At 40.9% G+C, this 9,271-nt stretch overlaps 1 long non-coding RNA gene across 1 annotated transcript; it reads right to left on the reverse strand.

The window, feature by feature from the left end:
• Positions 1-1,030: 1,030 nt before the first annotated feature.
• LOC143442420 (uncharacterized) lies at positions 1,031-8,560 on the reverse strand. Its single transcript, XR_013110620.1, has 3 exons — positions 8,423-8,560; positions 6,247-6,318; positions 1,031-1,166 (listed from the first exon to the last, which is right to left on the reverse strand). It is a non-coding gene; the product is annotated as an uncharacterized LOC143442420 (long non-coding RNA).
• Between the last annotated feature and the right edge of the window lie 711 nt (positions 8,561-9,271).

The raw sequence follows: 9,271 nt of genomic DNA on the forward strand, positions 1-9,271 counted from the left end.
TAGGTAGCCTAGTGGATGAGCTCCATGTTCAGTGAGAAAGCCTGTCTCAGAAACTGCAATGGAATATGTCTCAGTGGGAAAGGCATTTGCTGCCAAGCTGGACAACCTGAGTTTGACTCCTGAGACCCACTGACTTTCACAAGTTGTCTTCTGACCTCAACATGCCATGACACACACATACACACATACACACACACACACACACACACACACATGAGAACAATAGAGAAAGATACCTGAAGTTGACCTCTGGCCTTCATAGGCATACATACATGTACCTGCACCCTCCCTCATGAACATGTATGTACATATACATACAATACCCATATGCTCACACAAAAAAACCCATCTGAAAGTAGAAGAAATAGAAGAGGGATGAGAAAGGAATATGGGATAAACAGGATCAATGTGTATATACATATATGAAAATGGCACAATAAAATTCACTTTTGTGTACAGCGAAAGCATGCTAATGTTAATGAGGAAAACCTATGCTTTGTTATCACAATAAAATATATGTTTTTACAATAACTAAAATATGCAAAACTACACAGGCACTCAAGAGGCACCAATACTACATTTAGTTGTGGTCCTGGAGGACAGAACCTGTCACTGATATTTTAAAACACGACACACACACACACACACACACACACACACACACACACACACACATTTGAAAATCCAGCTAATGGGCTACATAGATGGCTCAGTGGTTAAAATCACTTGTCACTCTTGCAAAGAACTGGAGTTTGAATCCCAGCAGTCACATGATAGTTCACAACCATCTATAACCCCAGTTCCTGGTGCCTGAAACCTTCTTCTGACCTCCATGGGCACCAAGCACACATGTAGTACAGATGCAGCAAAACATGAGTGTTTACTCATACACATTAAATATTTAAATCAAACAAACAAAAATCCCCACCTGTCTGATTATAAATTGCAAAACATCCAAATTACAGAAGAAATTATAGACCACTTAAATGAGTTGCACTTAATATTTTTATTTTAAACATTTCTTTTTAAGCTGGGTGATGGTGGTACCTGCCTTTGATTCCAGCACTCAGGAGGCAGAGGTAAATGATCTCTTCAAGTTTGAAGTCAGCCTGGACTACAGAGTGAGTTCCAGGACAGCCAAGGCTGATACACAGTTGAAACCCTGTCTTGAAAAAAAACAAAAACAAAAACAAAAAATTATTCTTAAATATATATACATATTTATATTATATATAGTATAAATATATATAATCTATCTATCTATCTATCCATCTATCTCTACATCGCATCCCCCTTCCCTGTTCTCCCTCCACATCTTCCAATGTTCCACCCTTCACTTGTTCTCTTTTTTAAAAAAATCCATCTAATGGGGCTGTCCAGAAATCTCATTGGGTAAAAGCATTTTGCCAGCAATCCTAATAACCAAAGACAACCTCAACTGATTGCCGGGACCCACATGGTAGAAGGAATTGCCCTTTGACCTCTACAGTTGTGCCATAGTTCATGCACTCACATGTGCGCGCACACACACACTAAATAAAAAAAAAACTTGTTGAGACAGGATCTCATTGTGTAGCTCTGGATGACTGGGAACTCACTGTGAAGATCAGTGTGACCTCACAGAAATCCTCCTGCCTCTGCCTCCCAGTTGCTGGTGTTAAAGGTGTGTGCCACCAGTTCAGGCCAATTTAAACAAAAACAACAACAACAAAACCTCCAAACCTCCAAAACTAAAATATTTACAAAGTATGTTTAAAAGCTACACATATGCAATACCTTGTGCACCTGTAACCCATGAGGCTGAGGCAGGAGGATCAAGAGTCCCAGGTCCACCTTGGTTAACCTTGTGTGTCACTCCTTAGGAAACATGCCCCTTATTTTTTGGGACAGAATCTCTTATTGGTCTGGGGCTCTCCAAGTAGTCTAAGCTAGACCCTGGAATCTCCTGCTACCTCTCCAGCTCTGGACATATCCATGTGTCATCCCTGCTTGCTTTCCCCATGGGCTCTGGGGATTGGAACCACACTCTCATCTGCACAGCAAACACTTCACCAACTGAGCTGCTGCCCTAGCCCCAGCAAGGTAATTAATATACACAGAAATTTTAAAAATCCATTTCAACTACTTCATATTTTTCAATCTGCACATGGACTCAATTTTTCAAAAGCTTTTAAATTCCATGTTATTCTAGGTAAATAAATCGAGAAACTAGCTATGTCTAAGTTGAAATTTTCTACTAGTAATATGGCAGAGACATTTATATTTTTAAAAATAAGAGCAAAAAACAAACCAGTGAAATACCATTACATAGGTAAGTCCCAAATCCTGACAACACAAAGTTCTGTAGAGGGTGTACCAACAGGAATCCTCATTCACAAATGACAAGAATACACAATGATGCCATTATTTCAGAAAACAGATTAGTAATTTCCTACAAACTAAACACACACTTACTATATGAACCAGGAATCACTCTTTGGTATTTACCCCAAGGAGTTAAAAATGTATGCTTACACAGAAAATTTCACATGGGTATTTATACTAGCTTTATTCATAATTAGTAAGACATGGAGCAAACAGGATATCCTTTATTAGGTGAAGAGTTAAACAAACTGTATTGTGTCCACACAAGGGAACGGCATTTAGTGCTGAAAAGAGATGAGCTATCGATCTGTGAAAAGACACAGAGGAAACCAACGTCAGGTACAAAGTAAGAGAAGGCGGCATCGTGACCCTCCTTTAATTTCGCAGTGCCAGGAATGAAGCTCAGGGACTATGAATACCAGGCCAATGAGAGCTCTGTCCCCATCCCAATAAACCCAACCTAAGGGCTACATACCATGATTTCAACTACGTGATGCTCTAGGGTAAAAAAAAGTCAAAAAGAACAACCCTGAGGACAGTAGAGAAAGGTCTGTGATGGCCCACGGTTGTAGAAGTAAAGGATGAATGGGGAATGCAGGATTCTTAGGGCAGTGACACTTTTCTGTGTGGTAGTGTAACAGAGTCCTAAATGTTTGATGCCAAGAGAGAATCATAAGTCATTGTTTGGGAGTAGTTTGGGAGAAAAGAAGAAAAAAAGAAGGAAGAAAGGAAAGAAAGTAAGTTTTATTTTTATTATTTGTTTTATGAAAGTTCTCTTGTAAACCAGGCTAGCCTTAAGCCCATTATGGAGACAATGGTGAGCTTGAATTCCTGATTCTTCAGCCTCTACCTCCCAAAACTAGGATTATAGACATGTTATCACCATACACAGCAGTGAATTTTTTAAAGAGATCACTTATGTATTTATGTATCATTTTTGAATTTTCCTTGTGTGTGTGCATGCATGTGTGCTCTCAAATGAGTGGAGAAAAGAGGCCAACTTGCAGGAGTGGGGTCTCTCCTTCCATGAGGTAGGGCTAGGAGTCAGATGCTCAGCAAACTCAGTGCAAGCACCTGCTGAGCCACATCACTGGCCCTACAACTTGATTTCTTTTCGAATAGATTTTCGTTCTCACCAAAATATCCTATGCACATAGAGCATCCTCCTACCTACCTTCCCCACCAGAGTGTTTTGTAAATTATGATTGCTGGTCCTACACTGACACACTACTTACAATATGATTCTCCCTGGGTGTTCAACATTTTTTATGACTTGTAGACACCATGACAATATCACACAGAAAAATGTCACTGCCCTAAGAATCCTGCATTCCCCATTCATCCTTTACTTCTACAACCGTGGGCCATCACAGACCTTTCTCTACTGTCCTCAGGGTTGTTCTTTTTGACTTTTTTTTACCCTAGAGCATCACGTAGTTGAAATCATGGTATGTAGCCCTTAGGTTGGGTTTATTGGGATGGGGACAGAGCTCTCATTGGCCTGGTATTCATAGTCCCTGAGCTTCATTCCTGGCACTGCGAAATTAAAGGAGGGTCACGATGCCGCCTTCTCTTACTTTGTACCTGACGTTGGTTTCCTCTGTGTCTTTTCACAGATCGATAGCTCATCTCTTTTCAGCACTAAATGCCGTTCCCTTGTGTGGACACAACACAGTTTGTTTATCTGTTCACCTAATGAATTTACCTAAGAGGAATAGGGTCTCTCTACTTAGCTGGCTGTCCTGAAACTTACTCTGTAACCAGACTGGCCCTGAACCTACAGAGATCCATCTGTCTCCGCCTCCCAAATGCAGGGATTACTGTTGTGTGCCACCACACCCTGCAAAAACATTAAAAATCTGAAAATTAAGTAAAGTTCTTTGTGTTCAGTTACAAAAGCTCAGAAGTCTGTGTCCTGTGTATCGCTAAGCTAAAAAAGCACATTGCCAAAATGTACTACAATATGCTCTACCAAGTTTCCCAGGAAAACAGCAAGAGGTCTACCATTAAGGGACTTTGAACTAGACCAGGCATAGTGATGCATGCCTGCCATGCTAGCACTCAGGAGGTGAAGGCAGGAAAATCAGAACTTCCAGGTTATCCCTAGCTGCATAGTAAGTTCAAGGCTACCTTGGGACACGTGGACTTTGTCCCCAAAACAAGCACATAAACTCACTGGATGGATGACTAAAATCTTCCCTGACAAATTCAACAGCAAATTACTATATTCACAGCTTCTAAAGGTATCCTATGTTTAAAATAGTTGTTTAAAATTTCCCCTCTTTAGGTTTTTCGAGACAGGGTTTCTCTGTGTAGCCCTGGCTGTCCTGGAACTCACTCTGTAAACCAGGCTGGCCTCGAACTCAGAAATCTGCCTGCCTCTGCCTCCCAAGTGCTGGGATTAAAAGCATGCGCCACCATTGCCCAGCTAGTTATATAACTTTGAGTCACCATTTTTCAGACTCACTTTATTCAATTCACACATTTTTAATTTGTATTATCAGAAAGCACACTGACTTAGGAGACTTAAGAACATATGAACAAAATAGGACGAATCACCAGGCTTGCAGACTGTGGACCAGGCTGGAAAAAAGATTCTACTTTTAAAGTGAATTCTCAAGTATCAAAATTGGGAAGCCAGTAGGAACAGGAGAAAAAACCTCAAGAAACAACGAAAGACAAAGCAAAGAAAGAAAGAGAGAAAGAAAGAAAGGAAGGAAGGAAGGAAGGAAGGAAGGAAGGAAAGAAAACAAACCCAAAAAACAAAAAACCCAAACAAACAAACAAACAAACAGAAGGAAGCGTAACGTGCAGCCGTGGGTGGAGATGAGGGAAAGAAGTCTTAAGTGAAGCTGAACACAGAGGGGCCAGGGAACAAACCACAAACCCAAAGCTTGAGACAAGAGTGAGCCAATTAATTTATTTTGAGGCATGGTCTCACTATGTAGCCTTGGGTGGCCTGCAACTCCATATGAGGACCAGGCTGGCGTTGAACTCGCAAAAATCTTCTGCACTTGCCTCTACAGTGCTAGAATTAAAGATGCGTGCCATTACACCTGGCCCGGGTTATTAAAAAAAAAATCCACTGGGGCAGCTGCAGAGCTTACACAGCCTTCACGGTAGCTCCCACAGGTGATCTGGTAGTACCTGTTCAGTCTAGCTCCTTCAACCCATCTATCCCCTGAACATCTAGACTCTCTACCATCTCGTAGCCACTCGTCTATGGGCAGCTGTCTTCTGATCGTTGACTGGTCCATCAGCTCAGCAGTCCTTCTAAGCCGCCTCACAGGCTGATATGGTTTAGTTTTTCTCTACCTAAGAGTGAACTTCCAAGTTTGTCCTCAAGAGGAAGAAAAGCCTTGACTGTGTTTAGGGCATCTCTAACTAGTTAGCTCTTTGTTTAAAATAAAGGGCATTAAACAAATAATATATTTGCTAAGGTCTCATTACATTCTTGACATGAGATTGAAATACCACAGATAATGATGACCCAGCCTGCCTCTGTCTTAGACTTAAAAGCCATCTTATAGTAAAGACAACTTAGGTTTATTCCTAATGTGAGTAACCCTTATGGTTAAACCTGATTCTCAAGGACTGGGCTGTGCCCACTGTAACCTTAACTATAAATGGTTCTGTACTGCCTGTTCCAAATGGCAACCACATCTTTGTTTTAAAACATTGTTATGATCATCTTACAACCCTACCTTTGTTTCAAAAAGTTACAACCGGCCATTATTACGACTACCTTGTTACAACTACCTTATTATGTTCTGCTTCTGTGACCCTGACATATATTTTTAGATTTTATTTTTAAAATAGTATGTATGTATGTATGTATATATGTATGTGTCTGTGTGTGAGTATGTGTTTGTGTGCAGGTACCTGGACTCAGGTCCTCTGGGAGAGCAGCAAGTACTTTTAACCACTGAGCCATATCAGGTTCTATTAAATGATCTGTAGAGAAAAAAAAAATTGTTTTTAAGAGTCAACCTTTAAGTATATGATGAAAATATAAAATCAAATATGAATATCTTCGTCTTGGTTTGCTTGTTTCCAGCCCTGAGGATTGAATCCAGGCCTCTTGCCTGCTAAGGCTGCCCTTGTGTGTGATCCTTTGGCCCAGTGGTTCTCACTTTTCCTCGTGCAGCAACCCTTTAATACAGCTCCTCATTTGTGATGACCTCCAACTATAAAATTAGTTTCTTTGCTACTTCATAGCTGTAATTCAGCTGCTGTTCTGAATCATAATGTAAATATCTTATATGCAGGATATCTGATATGCGACCCCTGTACAGGTCCCAACCCACAGGCTGAGGACCACTGAGGCCTTAACTTATTGAGGAGCACAGGCCACAGCCACATGTGTCCTGTGACCTGTTTTCTTTTCTGTTTTTAAAGTTTATTTACATATGAGTATGTATGCCTGCAAGACAGAAGAGAGCTTCAGATCCCATTATAGATGGTTGTGAGCCACCAAGTGGTTGCCGGGACTTGAACTCTGGAAGAGAAACCAGCCCCTGACCCTAAAGAGTTAGAACTTTGTCGGGGCTCATCATTTGTCTATTCTTACTATCCATTCAGTGACTCCATCTTGGAAAAAAAGTCCTCTTCTACTGAGGAGGAAGACAGTGCTTGTTCTAAGTAGTTTAAAGACTAGGAAGATGGTAAATACAAAAAGATTAAGCCATTTGAAGATGATATTTAGATGTGCTTTTTGGGTCAAGTCATGTAGGCCCATGAAGAGTTAAACAGAAGGGCTGGTAGAGAGGACCAGCTGGGGAACGGGGTGGGTCTCCGGAGATGGGTAGGGAATTTGAAGCTGGAATAAGAGAACTAGGCAGCGTCTACTTCCAGCATCTTTTTCTAATTATGGGCCATTCTCGTTCTTCTGCAGTCTCCAACCTTCCTGTGCAACCTAGAGGGGTGGTAAAAATCACAAAAGGGTGTAGTGCAGAGAACAGAAGGGCTGGAAGCTGGCTGGGGCCCCTTGACTCAAGTGTCCTTGGGCAAGTTGCTTAATGTCTGTGAGCCTGCTTTCTCATCTGTAGAATGGGAAGAATGTAGCTTGGGTTTTGCCCCAACACATTTAAGTGTGCCTGTCCTCTCTGGCTAACTGGTTACAGTTCTGGAAAGTGTACTCTTTCTCCTGTGGGGGAGGAGCAAAGCTTTGCCAGTGGCTTACACACACCCAGGCTTTTCCACCCCCTTCTCCCTTTGCCCCTTTCTCTCCTCCCACTTAGATTCAGAACTGTTGTTCTCAGGGATCCTGGCCCTTTGTTCTCTGGAGGCTTAAACCACCACCTGTTTTGTCTTGATTTAAAAGGTGTCGCCAGTTGTTTCAGCCGATTTCTAACAGAAATTGTCAAAATGTACAGCTAGTGAGTGTATCACACTGGTTCACCACTAATACACCAAGTGCATTTCCATTTTCCTTAAAAAAAAAAAAAAAGATTTCCTAACTAACCCCACTCATAGTACTCATCTCTTTTAGTTGTTGGCATGGCCACTTAGCACTAACACAAGGTATATTCTAATAGTATTATCCATCTTCCCGTGGTAGTCCTCCTTTCTCTATGTGCGTCTCTCTCTTTCAAAAAAGGCTTTGCCTACAGGTTGGCCTCTAATTTCCATCCTCTAGCCTGAGTTTTACTGGTGATCTGAATTTAATCATGGGCCCCACGTGGTGGAAAGAGTCCCAGGTGTTGTCTCCTGATCTCCATAGGCAGTGCCATTACCACATTTAAAAAAAAAAAAAAATCAACCTGGGGAATCTTGTTAAAAATGCAGATTAGTAGATGGGGGAGGGGGGTTGAGCTGCTCACAAGGCCTCCAGTGAAGCCCATGCTGTGGAGTCTGACCACAACTGGAGTTTCAAGGCCTTATAGAGTTGAGGACAATGGGAAGGGGAGGTGTACATACACACACACACACACACACACACACACACACACACACACACACACAGAGTGATAGCTGGGTGCCGCTTTGATATTTACTACTTGGGATTAAAAACTTCCCTTTAAGACCTTCACTCTGTCCCTTTCAGGTCCATGATTACCTGATGACTGTTTCTGTAATTACTTAGTTGTGCTCCTCTGCATTTTTTTCTTCCCTTCTTAATCAACAGTCACACACAAAAAAGGGCTCCTTCTGCTCACATCTGTATTGAAACATCAGGAATCCAGTTTTAAACAATCAGTTTCACCCCCCCCCCCCCCCGCTTTTTTACCATGTAACCTTGGATAGTTCCCAAAGCACACAACATCAAATTCACAACGAGACGCTTGAAGACATATCACCAATAATTCCCTTTTTTGTGTGTGTGTTAGCTCCACGTGGAGCCCTCTGAACAATGCAGGTCTACAGTGGTCCCCTTGCAGGATATTTAACATTGGGGGTGCCAGATTTCCTTTTAAAGGCATGCAGTGTTCCTTTTTTTTTTTTTTATATATATATAAAACTCTCAGTTTTTGCCTATTCAAACTGATTCTCAGCTGTGAGTCTTTATTTAAAGCAGTATTAGATATTTAACATATTTTAGTATTCATAATCTTTAATATTTTTAGCCTGTTTTATATAGGAAATACCTAAATCTTGTTCCTGGCTGTATATTCAACACCAAACAGTGCTTTATTCTAAAAAAGGTTTTAGAGAGATTCAATGAAAGATGAAACAAAAGATTTATTTTTTTAATACTTAAATGTCTTCTAATTTACTACATACTTATTGGGAATCTGGGTGTTAATGGATAAATAAAATTAGTCCTGCTACAGTAAAGATTGTAAAGGGTCAATTCATATCAGAAGGTATATTACAAAATATTTAAAAACATGCACTAAAGGATCAAAAATACGTTCACCTTTAAATACCCTTTAAGAGTATTTTAAGTGATGAAATATTTAGGTGT

The sequence above is a fragment of the Arvicanthis niloticus genome, chromosome 5 (genome assembly GCF_011762505.2).
Source record: "Arvicanthis niloticus isolate mArvNil1 chromosome 5, mArvNil1.pat.X, whole genome shotgun sequence".
In the NCBI taxonomy this organism is placed as follows: domain Eukaryota; kingdom Metazoa; phylum Chordata; class Mammalia; order Rodentia; family Muridae; genus Arvicanthis; species Arvicanthis niloticus.